This window comes from Hemicordylus capensis, chromosome 3 (assembly GCF_027244095.1).
Source record: "Hemicordylus capensis ecotype Gifberg chromosome 3, rHemCap1.1.pri, whole genome shotgun sequence".
Lineage (NCBI taxonomy): Eukaryota > Metazoa > Chordata > Lepidosauria > Squamata > Cordylidae > Hemicordylus > Hemicordylus capensis.
Genome location: NC_069659.1, coordinates 218,159,835 through 218,181,658, shown reverse-complemented (window position 1 = coordinate 218,181,658; position 21,824 = coordinate 218,159,835). Strand labels below are relative to the sequence as shown.

Genomic DNA, 21,824 nt, shown 5'->3' with positions numbered 1-21,824 from the left:
GCCCCTGCCTCCCTACCAATGAGGTACACACTGGCAGCCCAAAGTAAGCCTCGGATCCAGATGGCTTTTCAATCTCCACTTGCTGCCTTCTCCCACAGAGTGTGGTTGGGGAGAAATGTTGGAAGTGAAGGACTTTGCGCTGTCTCTTGTCTCAATGACAGTGGAGGACAGACTAGTGAGTCAGAGAGCTAGAGGGTCAAAACACTGGTCATCCCTTCTCTACTGCTCTGACACTATCCCTTTGGAATGCAGATTGCTACTCTCAGGGACACTTCCTTCCTTCCAGACACTTCCTTCCTTTCCCCCCCTTCCCTTCCTTCTACCTTGCAACATGCAAGCTCCTTTCCCCTGCACCATGTGTGCAGAGATGCAGAATCCATCTGCATCCAGCTAACTAGCTAGATTAGAGATCCTGACTCCTCACTTTCCTATCTTGAATGGAGTTCTTTAATAAATACTATTTATATTGATTTGAAACTATGAACTGGCTCCAAGTTACATTACTCCCAGCATACATGCATGCCTAACCAAATTCCAATGTATTGTGCCTCTGTGCACTCTGCTATAATGAAAAAGGGTTTCTTTTACCAGAGAGAATTCCCAACAAGAAGTGGGTTGAACGATGACCCTGCTGAGCAATGCTGTGGTCAGAATTATGAGCATTCCTGGGGAAACAGAAATATATAGGCTGTCTAATCTCCTAGAAATCATCTTTTCAACCAAGATTTAAGGTTTTTGTTCAAAATGACTTTGCAACTAGAATCATTAAAGAAATCACAACCACTATGAAATAAGAGCCAGAAATCAAGTTGTGCTAAAGGAATTGAGGAAAGGAGCCACATTGTCCCTTTCTGTGTATGTAAACTTGCATCTACATTAAAAGGTGATTATATATGCAATCAATATGTGTGGTTCTGGAGCACACAGATATTTGTGGGTTCTATTTTTAAATATGTTTCATTTCTGCATGGAATATTTGAATTGTTTCCTAATTATTGTTATAGTACCGTTTAACACTTTCATTGTGTCACTAGTTGCCACTATTGTGCAGTACCTAGACTACAAGCATTAAATTTCATAGAAGAAACATCTCCCCAAACAGCCACTCCTTCCATCAGGATAGAACAAGCCACTGTGATAAGAGAAGTAGCAACTGAGGGGAAGCCTGAAAGCAGACTTATGAGAGAACTAGTGGGCCTCGGCATACAGAATCTGTGCCTCTAGTTGGGCCCAGCCATCCCCCCTGCCATGCCCGCATGCCCAGCTTTCTGGCTGGCTGACCGGTCGCTCCCCCATCCCGTCCCCCCGGGCCAGGCTGTCCCGCTGCCGCTGGCCAGGCTAGGCTGGCTCGCCGCTGCTTCCTCCATGCGGCCGGACCAGGGCCTGCTGCTGCCGCCTCACCTCAGTGGGTGGGCCAGGGCCAGGCCATGCCACTGCCGCCTTTCACCTCCTCCTCCCGGCTGGCGGGGCTTTGCCCGCCGTCCGCCCACCTCCTTGCCGCCGCCATTATTTCTCCACACCACTGCCTCCTCTTCCTGGCCAGCGGGGCTTTGCCCACCATCCGCCCACCTCTTCTGGCTGGCAGGGCTTCGCCCACCGGCCCTCTGCCTCCTGGCCAGCACCATTATTTCTCTCCGCTTCAGTGCTGGAACTCTTGCACGCTTTAGAGCATCTGCACATTACTACTTGATTTCTCTCCTCACCTCAGAGATGGCCTCACCCTCACCTGAGCTGCACTCCTGCTCTTCCTCCATTCCATTGCTTTCATCTCTCTCACCCTTCTTGGTTGTGGCTGCAGCACTGCTGCCACCTATTAGCCAAGTTGCAGCCCCCTATCCCCAGAGACCTCCTCACCCGAGCCCCTCTCCTGCTCCTTCCCCCAGGAGCAGCAGCAGTGGTTGACCGGGCCGTTCCTCACTGCTGCCACCACCATGGCCGTTCGTTCCCCTCAGGCCGCTGACAGGCCTGGGCTCATCCCTCGCCTGCTGGCCTCCCTCTGACAATGACCTCGGTAGCCCCAAAAAGCAGCAGTGCTTGAGTGGGCCCTTCCTTGCTGCTAGTGCTGCCATGGCCGCTCATTCCCCTAAGGCTGTTGACAGGCCCATGCCCATCTCTTGCCCTTCCTTCCATCTCTCTTTCCCCTCCCTTCTTTTTCTCTCTTTCTCTCTCCTCCACTCGCTCTTCCCCACTCTTTCTTCCCCCTCCCTTCATGTTTTTTTCTATCTCTCTTGCCCTTCCTGAGTTAACAGATTTTGTTCATCTTGTTTCCTCATCTAATTCACACAATGCAGCCTCCTTCTCCAGAAGGGGCTCTTTCCTCCCTCACGAACCGTATTTTTGCAGACCCCTGCCTGCTATCATTCATATATATATATATATATATATATATATATATATATATATATATATATATATACACACATACACACACACACACACACACAGTACACACACACACAGTATACACACACACACACTCCTATCCTCTACAATCAAGAACATCTTCCAACCAGTAACAGTTGCATTCCAACTGACCCACAGGCTCCTCCTTATCTGCATATGGAATCCCCACTTCCCAATCACCACAGTGCCGCCACAGTGCCACCACAGTGCCTAGATCTTTCAGTAGCTGACACAGCCATTGTATCTCATGACAGCCCTCTGCAGCTGATACATATTCTGCTTCAGTGGTTGATGATGCTGTTATGTCTTGCTTGGTGCTTGACCAGCTTATGGCTCCATCTCCATAGAAAATTATGTGGCCACTGGTGGATTTCCTTTCTGTTAGGTCTCCACACCAGTCTGCATCTATGTATGCTTCTAGTTTTGGTTCACTGTTAGCTGGTAGCTTGAGCTTAAAGTGTGCAGTACCCTTTAGGTACTTAACAAGTCTCTTAATCGCATTCCAGTCCTTGACTGTTGGTGATGCAGTCTTTCTGCAAAGTAAGCCAACTACTGTACTAATATCTGGCCTAGTGAGTGTACTAATGTATAGGAGCTTATCCAATGCTTCACGATATCTATGGTTGTCAGATATCTCTATCTGGCTGTCAGATATCTCTATCTGGCTATCTAGAAAGGTTGTCTCCTCTCTATCTGCATATGGAATCCCCACTGCCCAATCACCATGGTGCTTCTGCCCTCACAGGCTCCTTCTCTCTATCTGCATATAGAATCACCACTGCCCAATCAGGTGCTTCTGCTTGCAAACACTGTCAGCCAGTTGCCTCCTCCCACTCTGTCAGCCAGTTGCCTCCTTTCTGCCACGTCCCCACGCATGGCTCGTCTTGAAGAGTTAATAATATAGATATTCTTCAACTAACTGGCCTGGACTCAGAACATCTGTGCCTCTAGTTCTCCCTTGTTTTTGGCCTCTCCCTTGTTCTTGACCCCTTGTTCTCAGCCCTCCTCCTCCTCTTCCCTCTTCCCCCCTTTCAATGTGTTTTTTCTCTGGCCAACCGCCTGGCCAGCTGCTTTTTCTGGCTGTCTGCCACGTTCTTCTGCCTGGCCCCTTCTGCTTTCTCTCCCCCACTGCCACTTGCTCTCCCTCCCCACTGCTGCGTTCACTTTTTCTCTCCCCCCCCCCAACACTTTTGCTTCCCCCTGGCACTGCTGCTGCTTTCACTTTCTCTCCCGCCACCACCGCCACTTTCTCTCTCTGCCTGCCTGCCCACTTGCCTGTTCGTTGGCCTGTCCATTGGCCTTATGTTGCCTGCTGCCATTGCTTTCCTTTCCCCCTCCCCTCGCTAGTGAACTCTCATGAGAGCTGCCACGCATGGGATTAGTGATGGGTACACCTATATATATATACTTAATATATAGAGATACATTTAATAGAATGGGTAGAATAATTCTCCAAAACATTCTCTCCTATGCAGGAGAATATACTTTTACAAGTCTACCTTAAAAAAGCAAGTGCATGGAGGATTGCTTCTCCTTTGCTGGATCAGGTTAATTATCATTAAAATTCCTGCAATATAAATATACTGAAAAATAGCAACTTCACATAAAAATGAATGCCACAAATTAAACTTAGACAACTAGCTGGATCAGTAGTTTGATCCTGTTTCTCTCAATTTTAGTAAAGCAGACATACATCCCTAAAGCAAAATGGGGGAGGGGGGAACCTTGATCCACACAATGCCTATTGGCATAAAAATTAAAACTATTCTGATACAGCCTGCGGGGGAGGAGGGGCTCAAAGTCCAAGGATTTTACTATTGATCACATTCATTCCAAAGGCCTTTTTAAAACTACTACTAAAAAATCCCTGCGAACAACGCAGAATAAATGAATGTTAAATCATTTTCTCAAGCCAAATAAAACACTACATTAAAGAAGTAAGCTTCTCTTCATGGAATTGAATACAGCATATTGTAATCAGAATGCTAGTTTTAAAAGAATAGAAAAGAAAAATGCCCAGTAGGACAATCTGATCATAAACTGAGCAGCAAAATGAAGGGGGGAAAATCACGTATTTTAATACCAGTTCAAGTGCAAAGGTCTAAGGTCAACTGCTACTGTTTTGTTTGTATGAAATGATAATGTATGTTCTCCTGGAAATTTTGTTTTCCATTTGCTATAAAATATTAAAACATTTTAAAATAACATTTACTTTCCCCAGAGCTGAAAAACATGCTTCCATATTTCAGAATTCACAGTGATTGGTTCCCTTGGGTTAGAAGTATTAAGATCGGCTGGCAGATTTGGAGGTTGTTACAATAGAGTCTTGCATCTAACAGTTCTGAGAATTTTCAGATGCCTGCTGGTTAATGTCAAAAAGGCATTTAAATGCAATCTAGGGTTCTGAGTGACTCTTATTCCCAAAGCTTTCATGGCATTTTGCTGCCAGTAGAATAATGTTTTATTTATAGACTGCCCAAGGTACTGGTGTGGCTTTCTATACTGACAAATGCTTGACCAACATTCTCATGTCGATCCTTCTCCACTAAAAACTCTATTCTAATATACTTTGAGAATAGAGCTTATTGTTATATCTATTCATTTACATATATATTGTGGGAGACCTGGAATCAAGCAGATTTTATTTTATTTTTTTTTTGGCCAACCTCCTTGCATTGTATCCTAACAAGGTTTCCTGTTAAAAAAATAAAACAAAATCACAGAAACAGTAGCTTTCACCTGCAACCTCCACTCCCACCAAACAGGCTACACTTCTTGCCTTTAGGCTTTGGGACATGTCTCAAAATATGTCTATTATTAGAATATCCGTTCACTTGGCATTCAGAACATAATCAAAAAGAAGACCTTGACAATAGGGATGTGCAAATTGATTCAGGTACAAATCGATTTGTATGCGAATCAAGCTGATTTGGGAGATTTGGAGATAAAACAAATCACCCCTGTGGTCCATTGGTTAGATTCAGATACAAATCAAATCACGCTTGATTTGATTCAAATCAATTCGAGATTTGGATCCCTCCTATTAATTCCCCCAGATTCCCAGCTTTCATTTCTTTTAAAAAGGGCTAAGCTCTAGCCCTTGTAGAAGTGGAGTTATGGAGCAAAATGTGTGGTCACTATTTTTCAAGTTGTTGGATTCTTTGGTGTATAATAACTTTCCCTCAATGAATCCCTATGAAGATTCATTAAACACCTTCATTTCTTCTATTCATTTTGACTGTCTTTTCAACAATGCCAACTGTCAGCTGCCATGTGCCAACTACATCCCACTCCCACCCACAAGGCAGTGGGGTACTACTCAGTTTATGTTCTAGGATTTTTTTCAAGTGTTTAGGCTCTTTGGTGTCTAATAACCTTTCCTCATAATGAATCCCTTTGAGGATTCATTACACACCAAAAGAGTCTAAACACCTCAAAAATTCCTGAAACATACACTGAGTACCCAGTGGCTTGTGGGTTGCGGGGTAGTTGGAACATGGGGTGCCACTAATTCCCCACCCCCACTTGAAAAGCAGTGGGGCCAAAATGAACAGAAGAAATGAAGGTGTGTAATGAAGACACCAAAGAATCTAAACACTTCAATATTCCTAAAAATTAAAACGAGTACCCCACTGCCTTGCAGGTAGGTGTGTGTGTGCGTGTGTGTGTGTGTGTGGGGGGGTAGCTGGCACATGGCAGCTGACAGTTGGCACTGTCCAGTGATAGTCAAAATGAACAGAAGAAATGAAGGTGTGCAATGAATCCTCACAGGGATTCATTATGAGGAAAAGTTATTATACACTTGAAAAATAATGACTGCACATTTTGCTCCATAACTCCACTTCTAGAAGGGCTAGAGCTTAGCTTCTTTTTTTAAAATGAAAGCTGGGGATCTGTTTTAGGGTTAGGATATGGTAATTTTGAATCCCCATTGTTTCCTATGGCGGAAATGTTCAAAATCAGTACAAACTATAAAAGATCATTAAAATCAACCAAATGGCTCACTGCCTTGAAATTTGGATGGCAGATGGCACCCATGGGTACCTACCCACCACCCAAATTTGGTGCACCTAGGACCTTGATAAGTGGTCCGAATCAGTCCGAATCCAAATTGAATCAAAAATACAAATTGAATCGGGGTGATTTGGTGGGGGTTGATTTGAATACAAAACAAATCAGGGGTGATTTGTTTTGGGAACAAATTGAATTTAAAAAATCGATTTGTGCACACCCCTACTTGAAAATACATATGTACTGTACATACAAATAAAATTCTCTACCAGATAGGAATTGTGTATATCATTCCATAGTTACAGAATTCTTTAAGAGTCAAGAGTTCATTTCCAAGTCCATATCCAGGACTTAGAAGTCTGACTATTACCCTGCATTATGCTCAAGCACATGATTTTCAAGATAACAAAGAAGCAGGAATAATGGCAGAAAGGTTCTGACTAAAACGGGATCTCTAACATGAATCTCCCAGCATCTAGAGTAGCATCCTTCAATAGTGCTGTGGTCCATACCAGCACTCATCTGATCACTTCTGCCAGGAGACAAGTAGGTGGCACTAGTCATACAAGAGAGCGCAGTGGAAGCCAGGCAGACAGTCCATGGTCTCACCTGTGGCAAGCAGGTACAGAGGGCTAGGCAAAATACAATCAGGCAGGCCAGGGTCAAGCCTGTGAGCAATGGGTATAGAAGGTTTAGCAAAGCAGAGTCTGGCAGGCTGAGGTCAAACCAGTCAGGGCTGGAAAACAGAGGACAGGCTAGAGAAGCAGACCCAAGGAGAGATCCACATGAGCTGTTGCTCCAGGAAGGACCTGGAGCAGACTGCCAGCTTTTATCAGTGTAGCCCTTGTTTAATGGAACATAACCTCACCCCCAAAGCAAGGTTTCAGACTCTTTCAAGGGACCTCATCTGCTGGTTCCAGCAAAGCTGTGTTGGCTCTGTTTCCTCTGTGGGAATGCAGTGTCTTCTGACCTTTCAAAGGAGGGCTGAGTGGAGGTCTCTGAGATCCTCTGGACAGGGCTGTAGTTCAGGGTCATGCACCCAATCTTCCTCCTCCTCCATGGTCTCATCCTGAGTGGATGGAGAGGCCTGACAGCAGGTCATGCCATTCAGTACTGAGGAAAAGGTAGTCATGACCTTAGTGATGTGGGCCAGTTGTTGACATGCCATTGTGAGAGACAGAGATTGTGAAAAGCCAATTCGAATTGGGCAAGATCTCAACAATACAACTTCATGGATCAGAGCTGAGTCATTTCCCTCTGCCTGGAACTGGGCTGATTTGTGTGTACATTCCAGAAAGAAACGGCAGTCTGACCAACTCCCCACAACACATTTACAAATATTTACAATTGATTAGATATCAGAGGAGAGCAGAGCAGTGCTTTTCTTGCACTGAGCAAGGTGTCAGACAAGAAGACTTCCAAGTCCTTTTTGCATCTAAGATTCCATGTTCTTAACTTTTGGAGCTTCAGACATTCACCACTCTTTAAGGGCAGACTTTTACAAGTTTCCTAAGTCCTTCACCCACATTTGGAGAAATTCACTGGTAACTAGAGATTACCATCTAATGTCAACAATGACAGAGATAACACAAGAAAGGGTAGGGATGAGAGGAAGGGAGGAGACAGGAATGGTAGGGTGAATGTGAGCAAATGTGGAGAAGCACATGGCAAGCCGCTAAAGTTAAGCGCCAACTCTCACTGGCCATCTTGCACAGCAGAATCTTGGTGTTAGGAAGCTGCTGGAGCTGTTGCACAACATGCAAGGCAGCCACAATGATGTTGCCCAACAAGGCAGCTCTGCAATGTCTTACAACAGCTTCTGGACAATTGTGTACACTACTGTAGTACTTCCAATTAAAGTCATGCTTTGTAGCTGCCCAGACATGGTTGCAAGTCATTCTGTAGCTGCCCTATCATGCAACACCATCAAGGTTGCCTTTCATGTTGCACAGCAGCTATGGCAGATCCCTAACACTGGTGTTTTGCTGCATGCAATGTCAGCCGCTGGTTTCCATAGGAGAATCATGCATGTAGGCTTAAATAAATGGACCCACTGAGGCCTAGAAAATGCTTCCCTGTAGCTGGATGGTTCCCAAAATGATCAATGAAGCCTAGTTCAAATTCTGGCACTTACATTCATTTCACTTCCATAATAACCCTGAACTCTTTCACGAGTGTTCCAAATTTAATCCAGAAATTTTGCATATATTTTTGTTTAGTTGGATTCAGTCTATTAAAAGTGATTGCACTTAGAACTTGAAAAGGCTAAACAAGAACATAGATGGCACCAATGGTGCATTTAGTCTCGTGAACTTGGGGGGGTTATATTTATTGTAAGACAAGCCAGTTAGTTTCAGCAGTAGAAATTTCACACATAACATTAAGTATGCAAATTATCTGAGAGGAATTCAAAGATTAGGGAAAACTCACATACTGAGGCTCTACAGGGATCAGGTTTCTCTCTCTCTCTCTTCAAGATCAATACAATTTCTCCCACAAGGGTACTCAATCTTGCTGGAAAGGTTTCTGAAGTTGGTGGTGGCAATGTCTGAAGGTTTGTTTTTTGTTTTTTATCCACAGCCTTGAAGTGATGTATATGGCATATATAGTGAGACAGTGGCAAACCCTAAAATGTTTGGGGTGGGTGGGAGTGGGGGATGACATGTCTATAGAGCTTACCTGGAAATTAATGAAATTCAGTTTGTTGTGATCTTGTTTTCTCAGATACAGCCATGCCTTGTGACTTGTGGGGGTGCTGTTCCTTGCCTGCTACAGCGAGTAATGAAATGGTGAGTAACAAGGCATTATGCCTATGGGAAATGCGGGGTGGGGGGAGGGTTAGGTTCCAGAATGGACAAAAAAGGTTATACAATCATGAAAAAACAACAAAAAAGAAAAATTGAAATTATTTACCATACTGTGCTCCACGGAGTCTACATGTGCCCAGGAATGTCCCCGCAAACCACAAAAAATCACAAGGGAAAAAAAAAACTTTTTTTAAATGAAGTGAGCCAGAAAATGACTCCTCCTTACAAAATGGTGGCCAGAAATGACCTCTGTAGTCACTTTCAGCCCTCTAAGAACCTCTGATACATGGGTATTAAGCCTTTTGTATCCACAGATAATCAGACACCTGAGAATACACAAAACTGTGGCTATAAAGTCTGTGTATAATGAGGTTTGCCTGTACAAATTGTAAAGGGGGCCATATCCTCACAAGAAACACTGAGAAAAGGTCTGCGTCAGGGTAAGAAAATCACAGTTGTGTCTTTTGATGATCATTATTTTTATTTTTAACATTTGTAATCCTTCTTTTAATCAAACAGTGCTTAAAGAGGCTCACAACAACCAACTACCCTCATACTGACTGAGTATAAATAAATCCGGCCAATGACAAAGGCAGAATGTCTAGATGCAATAAGTGTGGATTGGAATAATTATTCAACACAAGAATTCTGAATCAGTGTTGGCTAGGCCATTTGATACCCTTTGATACTTAAGTAGAAAAAAATGAAGTATGTGTGCAGGTAAAAATAATGGTTCCTCTAAATATTTTCATTGTTTCTCTGCAAATTGGCAGAGAAACAAGCGACTGCCTTGGTCAGTCTGTTAGATGATCTCTAATTAGGAATTAATAGAGGGAGTGTAACTCTGTTGGTCCTTTTGGATCTCTCGGTGGCTTCAGATACTACCCTCCCCTAAGCCCAGGTTAGTAGAGCAAGCACTCTGCTAACCCAGGCTTTTCGACTGTGTGTTGCCATTGTGCAGGTCTGCGCAGTGTGACAACTCACGAGTAGACCCCCAACTGGGAGGCTTAAAAGCAGCCTCCTGGCTCGGGGGTCTCTCCAGCATGCCCCGTGCACTTGCGCAGGGCGTGCTGGAGCTTCCAGGGGCCACATGGTCCCTGATCCCCCCCAGCCCCTGCCAGCTCCATAACAGAGCCGGCAGTCGTGTGGGCGGCCGATATGGCTGCCCAGGGCTGCCTCCCTGCTTACCCTCTCAGTTTTTCTCAATGTTACAGTTTTTAACATTGTGTTAAATTTTAAATTATTTAAATATGTTTATCTTTTAATTTTGTTTTAATTTGTATTGTTTTCTATTAAACCACCCAGAGACATAGGTTTTGGGCAGGATATAAATAGGTTAAACAAAACAAAACAAATAAATACATTGGTATGCTTTTTGTTTCAGGTCTCAATTGCAGTGTGGGCAAATGAGACCAAAGATTGTGAAAGAGCAATGAGGAAGAATGAAAATGGGAAGAACAACACTAAAACAATGCAGATGTGCTCATAACAAGCAAACAGAACATGCTTCAATAGTCAGGGAAAAGAAAAGGAAATGAGCTATGTCTTTTCAGTTCAGCCCTAATTTAATCCTAAAAGCAGGTTCAGACTTAATGCAGAACCAAAGGGTTGTGCAACCCCCCTCAGCTCTGGGCATACATACTTCCCCCTCCCATCTCTGCATGAGTGCTTACTTCCTTTTTAGATTAGGATATGCTGAGATTGGTCATATCCTAACCCACTCATCTCAGAATCCCCTAACCTACTTGCTCCAGGAAACCCTAGATCTGGTCCTAAGGTTTCAGATCTTGGGTTTCTTGGTGCAAGTAAGTTAGGATATGCCAAGATTGTTAGGTTCAGACACTGTGATCAATCTCAACCTACAAAGGAAGCAGGTATGAGGGAGGTTGCACAAACCTCAGGTTTTGCATTGTCTGAACCTGCCCTAAATCATTAAAATAATTGTCCTGACCAAACTGCTCCCACTGGCAAGGATGCCACTGCCTCTTCTCCTTCAAGATGTTTGGCTAAGGAGAGTCTGCCCCTCCACCCCAAACTGAAAAACCTGGCAGGTACCTCTCCAACTGAGAATGGAAGGCCATCACAGAAGCCACTGCAAATCTGCTGCAGCAGTCTTTTGAGCATCTCCCAGTACAGACATGGAGGCGGGTCTCACAATCAGTAAGACCCACTTTTGCCGGTTTTGTGGGGAGAGCGGGCTAAGCCCACTCTCCCCGCAGGGCGGCCGGATTGGCCACCCACATGACTGCCGGCTCAGTGACGGAGCCGGCAGGGGCTGGGGAGTTCAGGGGCTGCACGGCCCCCGGAAGCTCCAGTATGCCCTGCGTGAGCGTGCAGGGCATACTGGAGAGACCCCTGAGTCGGGAGGCTGCTTTTCAGCCTCCTGCCAGGAGTCTACTTGTGAGTAGCCATGGTGTGGAGCTGCGCCGTGGCTACTCATGATCCCAAAAACTGGGTTTGCAGAGCGCCTGCTCCACAAACCCAGTTTAAGGGGCGGGCTACTTGAGTGGGTTACCCGCTCAGGAACCACCGGGTTCACAGCCGAGCCCGGTGGTTCCCACATTGGGACGAAATCGGGCTAGCAGAGGCTAGCCCACTTTTGTCCCATCGTGTGAATAGCCTCATGGTGTCTCCAACATTGAATCTGAGTTGGAGACAGCAGAGAAGGAGTTACTAATCTCTGCTTTAAAACAGACATAATTGCAATTGGCCCTGAACATTTTTTCCTGCAATGACAATGAACTCATAAGATCATAATAATGGGTCTATGAATGTTGTGTTTCTTTCAGACCTGTATTGCCATTTCAAATAGGCACAACTATTACAGATACAGCATTATTCCTCATAAAAGGAGGGACAGCAGAGTTTTACATTGCTCTTGCAGAACATAATTGCAATCATTTAAGGAAACCTTTTAATATGCTTCCAGATTTGTTCTGACTTTTCCTGCTACTGTATGAGTAAATTACCAGTGTTTCAGAAACTTGTTCACCCAGCATATGCCTAATTGCCATTTTGAAGTATAAAGAATAGCGGTGTTTGTATTCTTAACTATTAGAGGCTTTACTGAAGTCAATGATATTTTATGAATTTATGAGTGGTTCAATACCTAGACTACAATAACATAAGAACAGCCTTGCTGGATGAGGCTCAAAGCCCATCTAGTCCAGCACCATTTCATACAGTGGCCCACCTGGTGTCACAGGCAAGAGGTGAGGACATGCCCCCTCTTTTCCTGTTGCTCCCCTGTAACTGATATTTATAGGCATCATGCCTCTGAGTCTGTAGGTGACCTATAGCCCTCAGACTAGTAGCCACTGATAGACGTGTCCTCCATGAATCTGTCTAAGCCCTAAAAGCCATCCAAACTAATGGCCATCACTACATCCCATGGCATTATGTGAATAAGTGGGTTGGTCTTAAACTTCCTAAGTTTCATGGGATGAACCCTGGTTCTAGTGTTGTGAGAGAGGGAGAAAAATTTCTCTCTGTCCACTCTCTCTCTCTCCCATGCACAGTTTTATAAACCGCTATCATGTAGTCGCCACTTTTCCAAACTAAAAAGCCCCAAATGCTGAAGCCTTGCCTCATAAGAAGGTGCTCCAGGCCCCTGATCATCTTGGTTGCCCTCTTCTGCACTTTTTCAAGTTCTAAAATATCTTTCTTAAGATATGATGACCAGAAATGTAAACAGTACTCCAGTTGTGGCTGTACCATAGGTTTTTATAAGGGCATTATAATATTAGCATTTTTACTTTCAATCCCTTTTCTAATGATCCCTAGCATGGAATTTGACATTTTCACAGCAGCTATACACAGTCGACACTTTCAGTGAGCTATCCACCATGTTCCCAAGATCTCTCTCTTGGTCAGTCACTGACAGCTCAGACCCCATCTGTATATATGTGAAGTTGGAGGGTTTTTTTTGCCGCAATATATATCACTTTACACTTGTTTACACATTTGCCATTTTGTTGCCCATTCCCCCAGTTGGTAGAGATCCTTTTCATAGGGGTGTGCAAACATGTTTGAATCCAATCCAGTTTGATATCGAACCAATTTGGTTTGAAGGTTCAGGGTTGAGCTGAACCACCGCCAGTTCAGCTCAACACCAGAACGAACCCAATCCCGTTCAGGGGTTTGTCAAGCCATTTTTAAAAATATATATATTTTACTTACCCACTCTGGAGGGATTTACTTTTACTTACCCCCTCTGGGGGGATTCTCTGAGGTGGCGGGGGAGGGGTCCTGCAGAGGTCCCCCCACCCACTGGCCTTTCTTTAAAACAAGAACTGTGCATGCACAGTAGCCTCCAAAATGGCTGTTGTGCTGGCGAATAGGCCTAGAAAGGGCCGAAGACTGCTTGAACTAGGTGGGTTTTGCATTAAAGAAGGCCAGTGGCCAGGTGGGGGAGGGGGAACAGCAGTGGTTCCACAAGCCCTACTATCTACATAGGGCTTATGTATCATGTTAGCCAATATATTCTAAGTTGCCTTGAGAGCTTCCATTACGAATGGGCTATACACATCTTGAGTAAATAAATAAAATATTGGATACAGAAACTAGACTTGTCTTTGATAACAGATCTTATTACTAGTCTTATTACTGGACCTCAGTAAGCATGAAGGTAGGCATGAGGCAACAGGGCCACTATCACGAATCAGCATCACTGGGCAGCGGCTAAGGGTCTAGAGCCCTCACAAGGTCCCACTGCCAATCCTGGGGACCACCTCTGTGTGCCCATAGCTTTTATGTATGGTGGGGAGTGACTGTCTAGGGCAGGCATCCCCAAACTGCGGCCCTCCAGATGCTGCTGAACTACAACTCCCAGCATCCCTAGACACAATTTTTTGTGGCTGGGTATGCTGGAAGTTGTAGTTCAGCAACATCTGGAGGGCCGCAGTTTGGGGATGCCTGGTCTAGGGGTTAACCTAAGTAAGAGGGGGCTCACAGAGGGCAGTTTGCTGAGAGCCTCCTGAAACCCGTTTATTTTATATATTGAGTCAGCTTTTATCCGTTGACTTCAAAGCTGCACACAGCAAAACACAGGAAAAGGTGAAGGACCATGGCTATCTCCAAGCAGGAATACATGAGAGCTGGGTATAACAACTAGGAGGGGTATTCCTCCAGCGGCTGCTTGGAGCAGACTCCCAGGGAGCCTCCTGCTTAAAGTGGTCTTGGCTGGTTTTCTAAGCTCTTGCTCCAGTAGCACTGGGGGGGCCTCTACTACAGCTGGCAGGTCCTCAGGGGGCTCCCCTAAGTCAGAGGGTGAAAGGCTGTGTCCTTGGGTTGTGATGGAGGTGTTGGCTCATGTTCTCTTGATTCTCATGGTGTGTGCGTGTGTGTGTGAGCACCATGTCACCCAGAGTCTAGGTGGCAAGGTCTTTTCACCTCATTCCTTGAACTGTCTGCCTCGTCACACAATTGGTGGGAGTGGTGTTCCTGGATCTGGAGTGTGGATCTGGAGTTTTGTTGCCAATGAAGCAGTGGCTCAAAATCACCAAAGTGGTCCCGAAGTACAACTTTCAGTCTTATGTGCTAGCTAACTCAGAAGAAGTTCCCAGGAAATGTTTTTGGTTGAATTTACAGAACTGATGCCAATAACTTAATTACAAAATGGGCAAATTATTCATCCCAAATATGTCACTGGGCTGATGGGAAGCCATGTGAGTTTATTAATTACACAGCATAAGAGGGGGCAAAATGGTAATTGAGAGGTCAGTGTTTATGCATGATCATTCTAAAATGACCTGAAATCTAGCTCAATATCTGGTAATCTTTTTTTGGCATGTCTTTTCAATGTGACAGATAGCTAAAATATAGCACAAATGCATCCTTTTATGATGGTCATTTGCTGTATATTTGCAGCATAGTTAATGAACAGAAGCAGCATAACATCTTCCAGTGCAAAGAGCAGGCCTAGTCATTAGTTTCAAAATGATGCTCATATTCAGGACATCATCTAAATTATGGGTCCCTGTGTCTAGCCTAGAAGAAACTTTATCATGAGGCCATAAGGGCCCTAAAGCTACAGCCTGATGACTCACTGGCCTCCTTTGCACATAATGCCAAATTGAAGGTAAATGAGCCACAGGTTCCACAATTTCGTGGTCCAAATGCATGAAACCATGGTTTAATCGCAGAAGCGACTTGAGGTTTTCGAGCCGTAACTGACACATGGAGCAGCCTGGACTTCTTGGGATTCTATAGGGCTTGAGTGTAGAGGGAAAGGCAAGGAGTGTGAGTTCTGTTTTTAAATAGATATATCAGGGGCCCCACATCAGTGGTGGCCCCTATAGTTGGATTGCCTAACTTATAGGGGCGCAGTCTAATGGAGACCCAAAGCTCATGGAGCCTCTGGTCCTCCCCAGTGGATTGGCCCTCTCATGAGTGGGCTAATCCCCGGCCAGCAAGCCAAAATGGGGCAGGAGTGTGTTGGGGGTTCCTGGACTGTTTGGCCCAAGGCTACAAGTCCAATAGCATCGTTGGTCATAGTGGACCAGACCCCAGGATCCTTTGCCTGCCCTCATATACACATTCCCTCCTAGGAAGTCATCATGACCCCTCCTAGGAGTAACAGGAAAATAGTGCCTCTCTCCATCCCCCCGCCACCAGTAACTGAGCTTGTGCAAGACTGTTCGGCTGTGAGTTTCTTGTGAGGGTGGCGATGCAAGTGTTGTGAGGGAAAGGGTTTAAATGCCACTTGTTGAACTGGTTTATGAATTATATTCAGTATATGTAAACTTGAATGTTTCCAAGATCCTTGCTGTGAATCTTCTCCCCCAACCCACCACCACCACCACACACACACCTGCTACTGACATCTAAATTGCAGTCTGATGCAAATGGGGATGCAAATCAATATCTTGGGCCAGAGTTGGATCAGATCCAAGGTGTGAGCTAGACCAAAGTTAGCAATTAAATGGAAGCAATGGGAGGTCTTAATGTTGGAAATGTTACCCAACGATCAAAGTCCTGGCTTGTAGCTCCTGTGTATTCAATTATTCCATCTTACTACTCCATTAACATAAATTATGAGAGTTAGTTAACAGTCATATAGAATTTAGTGGTTTTTGTAACTACATCTACTGATTCTTCAAACGATTTTTCATCCATTGGGTACGTTTAATGCTGAATCTACATGGGTCAGTTAGTAGTACTACTCACATATTTGCATGAAGTTTGCTTGATGAGATCCATTGGGATATTTGATGTCACACCACATACATAAGAGAAGATGGTTTGCTGACTGTGCCTTAGCTAAAAGGGCCTTCTCTGCAAATTTCACCCATTGCCACATGGTTAGGTCAGCGTCAATAAATAAAGTGTTGAGAGATTTGGATTTTCCCAGCTGCTTATAATAGCAGTGCTGACAAAATCCCTTTAACTAGGAATATGGGTAAGAGCAGAAAATTCTGGTCAGCTTCGTGCTGTGTGGAGACTGTAAGGGTCTGAGTCCACATTTTATGTAATGACCCTGAAAAGGTGAGGAAAACTAGCATTTTGTGGAAGATTCTAGTTTTTTGATTTTCAAGTACGAAGTAGCAGTTTTGGAAGGACAGAAATTCCTTTCCTAAAAATGGTGAAGATTTGCAAATATTCATTTTCCCCCTCAATATTGTTCAGCATCTTTGCCTTCTGACCTCTGAATCTTCATTACCATTGTTTACCCTGCTTGCTCATTGTCTTCCTTCCTGGGTTAGTCACATGGACTCTATTCTGTATTTTTGTTTTTAAATTACTTTCACTGAAATTCACCTTGGATGTTTTATACAGAAAGGTAATAAATAAATCCTAGCAATCAATAAATGGGTGATCCAACTCAATTAAGGCCATGCAGTGAATGTGATGATACCAAGATGCTACATAATCATTCGATTTGACTATCACATAATCCTGACTGGACAGGATCACTGATCACTCTAGCAAACTACCCCCTCATTTGCTCTCCTTTGCATATATCAGCAGGGCAAATGAGGGGACAATTGCTGAATTGATCCTGTCCAGTTAGGAATTATACAATGAATAGGAATGAGGTACAACACAGTTCTGATTGACTAGATGAAAACTTTGCTGAGGAAAAATGCAGGAAATTGAAAGTGAGAACAAGTGAGGGCAATGTAAATAAGACTGCAAATCAAAACAATATTTGCCAAAAATGTGACTGTAAAACTAAATAGATTTGGCTCATTTTGACGGGGGAAAATGTTTGCATGCAACTGCTCTGGATTTTTGAAGAGTATTCAGTGAAGAAGGCTGTACATTTGAAATTAAAAATTAAGACTTCTTCCAGATTATCAAATCCAAGAAATAGGATCACCACCAGCAGGTCTAAATGGAAACAGTGGCTGACATCATGGCTAATGAGGCAAGGACACAGTGGGAAGCTGCTCTTAATGCAGCCAGAGGCTTCTTCAGTAGCAGAGTGAGGGGTGTGTGCAGGGGGGGAGGTGGAGCACTTTTTGCTTATTGCCCCTCTTATGCATCCCTCAGAAACATTTTTCTGGAAGGCAAAGGGAACTTATGGAAGCAGAGAGGAAATTGCTACCCCTCTCCTGTGCATGTGCACTCTGTTAGTGGAGTAGCCTCCACTTGTGTTAGGGGCATTCTCCTGCAGTGTCTTAACTTTGTTAGTTGGGTTCTCAGTCTTCTTTTCTTGATTCAGTTTGTTTTCGTAGGAGTGTGTATGAACCATTCAATGTTGAACTGGTTTGCATCAAACTGGGCTCGTTCAGTGGTTAGAGATGTGCATGGAACCGAAGCAGGGGTGCTGCTTTAAGAGCAGGGGAGGGTGCACTTACTCCTCCCACCACTTTCTCCCCACCAGCGTCCTTTGTTTAGAAAGCTAATCAGGGCAGCAGCGTACCTCCCTGCCGCCCTGTTGCCCCCGCTGGCCAGATATGACCGGAAGTCCCCAACGCACCGACATGTGCTCGCCCGTCGCCTGCGTACATGTGCATGTGCCAGCGTGCACAGGCACGTCGGTGACTTCCGGCCATATCCGTACAACAGGGGCAACGGGGCAACAGGGAGGTATGCCACCCTGATAAGCTTTCAAAACCAAGGATGCCAGCGGAGGAAAAGTGGCGGCAGGGGTAAATGTACCCTCCCCCGCTCTTAAAGCGGCACTCCCGCTGCTCTGAACCGGCGGAACCACCAGTTCTTTGAACTGGTTCAGAGGCCAATAAAGGACCTCCAAACTGGTTCCATGCACATCCCTATCAGTAGTTTGATTGCAAACTGAACTGGAGCCAGTTTGGTCCACAATCAAACTGGACCAAGGCTGGTTCAATACAAACTTGTTCGACATGGAAGGGCAGGGGTGGGGGAGTGGCAAGAAAGTATGTCTAAGGTTCTTACCAGCTCCCTGTGGTGAGTGGCAGGAGCAGCAAGTGGCAGAGAGCTGGTAAGAACCTTAGATAACCTTTAGACAATCTTTCTCACCACTCCCCCACCATGTAATGACCTGCCTTGGCTGACTGCCCAGCAGCTGCAAAAACCACTCTTTCAGAGGGGAAAGGAGAGCCGACAGATAACAGAAAGTCAGACGTAGCCAGTAGTCAACACCAGAGGACAGACAATCGGAGAGTCACAAACGCTGCCAGAGATCTAAACCGGGAAGTCCACAGGATCTGGGGTGCACACGAAACAGAGTCAGACAACAACACACGGGTCAAGGTTGGTCACGGTAGGGCTGGTCACTACGGATGTGGCTGCTCTAAATAGGCAGAGTGCTGAGAACCTTGCCCATCACTGTAGCTGGGTTTGATCAAGGAGATACAGCCAGGCCATAGCTAGACACCTGTTCCTTCCGGCCAGCCTCTCTGACCTACTGCGTTCCTCCCTCTGAGCCTGTACTCTGGCCAACCGTCACTATTGGGGATCTGGGGCAGGCACCTTGCCTTCAGTGACCTTGGAGGCTTCATCAGGAGGAGGGAGGGAAGGAGGCAGAGAGGCCTGCCAGCCTGTCAGCTCTGGCTCTGTTGAGCCGATCGGAGTTTCAGCCTGCTGCTCCTGCTCTAGGTCTTCATCTGAGGAATCCTCCTCCATGCCCCCCATGGGTGTCATCACACACCACCCTTTGGTGGATCTCCCCCCTTTCCCCTTTACAAATATTGCCACCTGAACTGGCGAACTGGTTAGATTGAATGGACCAGACCAGCCAGTTGGTTTGACCAAACTGGTTTGGTAGAATGCAGTTCAGTTCGAATTCAAACCAAACCATGTTTTAGGTTCGTACACACCTATATTCAGAGGCATAACTAGGGAAAATAGTGCCTAGGGCAAGCACTGAAATTGCGCCCCTGTCCAAACAGGAATGATGGGACTTGTAGTCAACAATATCTGGAAATCCTTGTTAAAAGGAACACTGTACCATCTAGACATGGTTGTTGATCAAAACCTGAAAACATGAGCCATCTCTGTAAAAGACTTAGAACAACAGTCAGGAGTTATGCGAGGATTCCAAGTGTCATTTTCTCTGTCTCATCTCATTCTTTTTTAAAAACATGACTTTGTCCTAGAGGATCACCTGCCCAAATAGCCACTAACAAAATAGGGGAAGAAGGTGGTGGTGGTGGTGGTGTCTATAAACCAGTGAATGATTCCTGCCAGCCTTTGTCTTATGATGACTGTTGGCTCATGATGGGGTATATGTGCATTCACCACACCAGTGCTTACTTTGACACCAAGAGGGAGGAGGATACATTAGTTTGCCACACTAGACAGAGGCGTTTGCAACAGGAGCAGACAGCCAAGTTCTGCCAGGGCCAAAACCAGCCCCTGCCAGACTAAGAAATAATTGTAATTTGCCCCTTCCTGTCACAAGCAGTGTGCTGTTCTTTAATTATTGACTCTAACTCTCAGATATCCCAGTCATGGATGGAAAATTCAGGGTCAATTTACAAGAGACACATTTTCTACATGGAAGTTTCTTCTTCTGTGCAGGTGTTGTGCAGAAACCGATGTGTAGTGACCGCCAGGGGCATAGCAAGGTTGGAATGGGCCAAGATGAGATTTTAAAATGGGCCCCCAGCCCCTCAAAGTCCAGGGCCTCCACACATCCCAGGCCCCCAAGGATTTAAGTCTGATATTTCAAAATAAGTATGCTGCCTGGAAATACATTTCACTGAATACACACATGCACACTTCACAGTATATAGTGATATACATTGAGTACTATATATTTGTGCTACTTTTAATGCCTAGAACATACTAGCAACACTAATTATTAAAATGGCCCCCTCGCTGCAGATTAGCAAAGGAGACTTTCAACCATGCAGGGTGAGCCTATGTTTGCTTTCTCAGAATTCTGAACAAATTCAGTAAAGTTTGATTCCAGGAGGTTTTTCACACGAGGCTTTTAAAGCCCTTTAACACACATCTCCTCTGGAATGGAGGTGCTGCATTCACATGTTGGCCAGATTTACCCTGAAGTCCCTACATGTTATTGGAGAGCAGTTCACACACAAGAAAAAATAAATAAAATAAAAGCACAACACATGCTTCACAGTTCTCACTCAGACCTTCTGGGTTGCAAAACAACTTGAACATAAGTTCATTTATAAATGAATGAAAGAATGAATGAAAGAATGAATATTTGTTCCAGAAGTTTTTGTAATTTTCTGACATGAAACAAGCCACTTATAGGCCTTAGATAGTTTCTGTTTTTAAAGCCAGCACATTTTCCAGTCTGTTTTAAATTAAATATTCAGAGGCTTCTCAGTCTCGCCCCACCACCCATATCAAAGCCCTATGGCAAGCAGATCCCTATATAGGGGGGTAACCACAAAAAGGAATTCATAGCCTACCTTGCAAAAGCTGTGCTAGATGGTCTGGTCTGCTGCAGGGAGCTCTGCCAGCCTCCTTCCTGGCTTGCTGGATCCTGCCGAATTCAGGCTTCAGAGAGGCCTACTTGGAGGCCTCTCTGGAAGCCCCGCCCACCCACCAATCAGCTGAGAGGCGGGGAGAGAAGAGCTCTTCAGTTTGCAGGCTGCTCCGATCCTAGGCCTCGCGGATCCTAGGCCGGAGCTGGAGGCAAGTGGCAGAGGGGCCCTGGGGCTGGGCAGGTGGGCAATGGGGTGGGGGTGGCAGGAATTGGCATGGCACCTAGGACATATGCCCTGCCTGCCCCCCCCCCCCAGTTCCACCTATGCCTATATTTGTTTGTCCAGTTGAATTCAGGAGGCACATTTGGTTTTAGTAATACAATAACTAAACAAATTGTTTGTTTTAGTTTTCACATTAACTAAAACTAGTGACTAATAACTCTAAAACTGGCCTCGTGACAAGGGTTTTTAGAGAGCCAGGGGGTCAGCCTAGCATTACATCCTAGAGAGAACCCTTAGCCCAGTTTCACCAACTTCTCCCAGTTTGCTGATTGGCCAGGATGTGGGTGGCACAGGAGGTAAGGCAATGAAGAAAGACTGCTGGGAGATTCATTTAAGGACCCCACCAGCACCTTACCAATATCATGGTAGTGACTGCTATTCTTCTAGCCACCAGTTTGTCTCTCAGACTGGCAATTTGTGATCTCATGCTGATGCTGAAAAAGAGACACTGGCCATTGTGACTTTAGGCTCATGCTGTTGACCACCTGAAGGT

General features: G+C 45.1%; 1 long non-coding RNA gene across 3 annotated transcripts; it reads right to left on the bottom strand.

Moving 5' to 3' along the window:
- Positions 1-6,286: 6,286 nt before the first annotated feature.
- LOC128349289 (uncharacterized) lies at positions 6,287-21,123 on the bottom strand. 3 transcript variants are annotated; one of them, XR_008318705.1, is made up of 3 exons: positions 21,032-21,123; positions 9,094-9,183; positions 6,287-7,976 (listed from the first exon to the last, which is right to left on the bottom strand). It is a non-coding gene; the product is annotated as an uncharacterized LOC128349289 (long non-coding RNA). The 3 variants fall into 3 exon arrangements; XR_008318707.1 differs by having other exon boundaries at positions 6,287-7,527; XR_008318706.1 differs by having other exon boundaries at positions 9,094-9,180; positions 21,032-21,103.
- Positions 21,124-21,824: the final 701 nt, after the last annotated feature.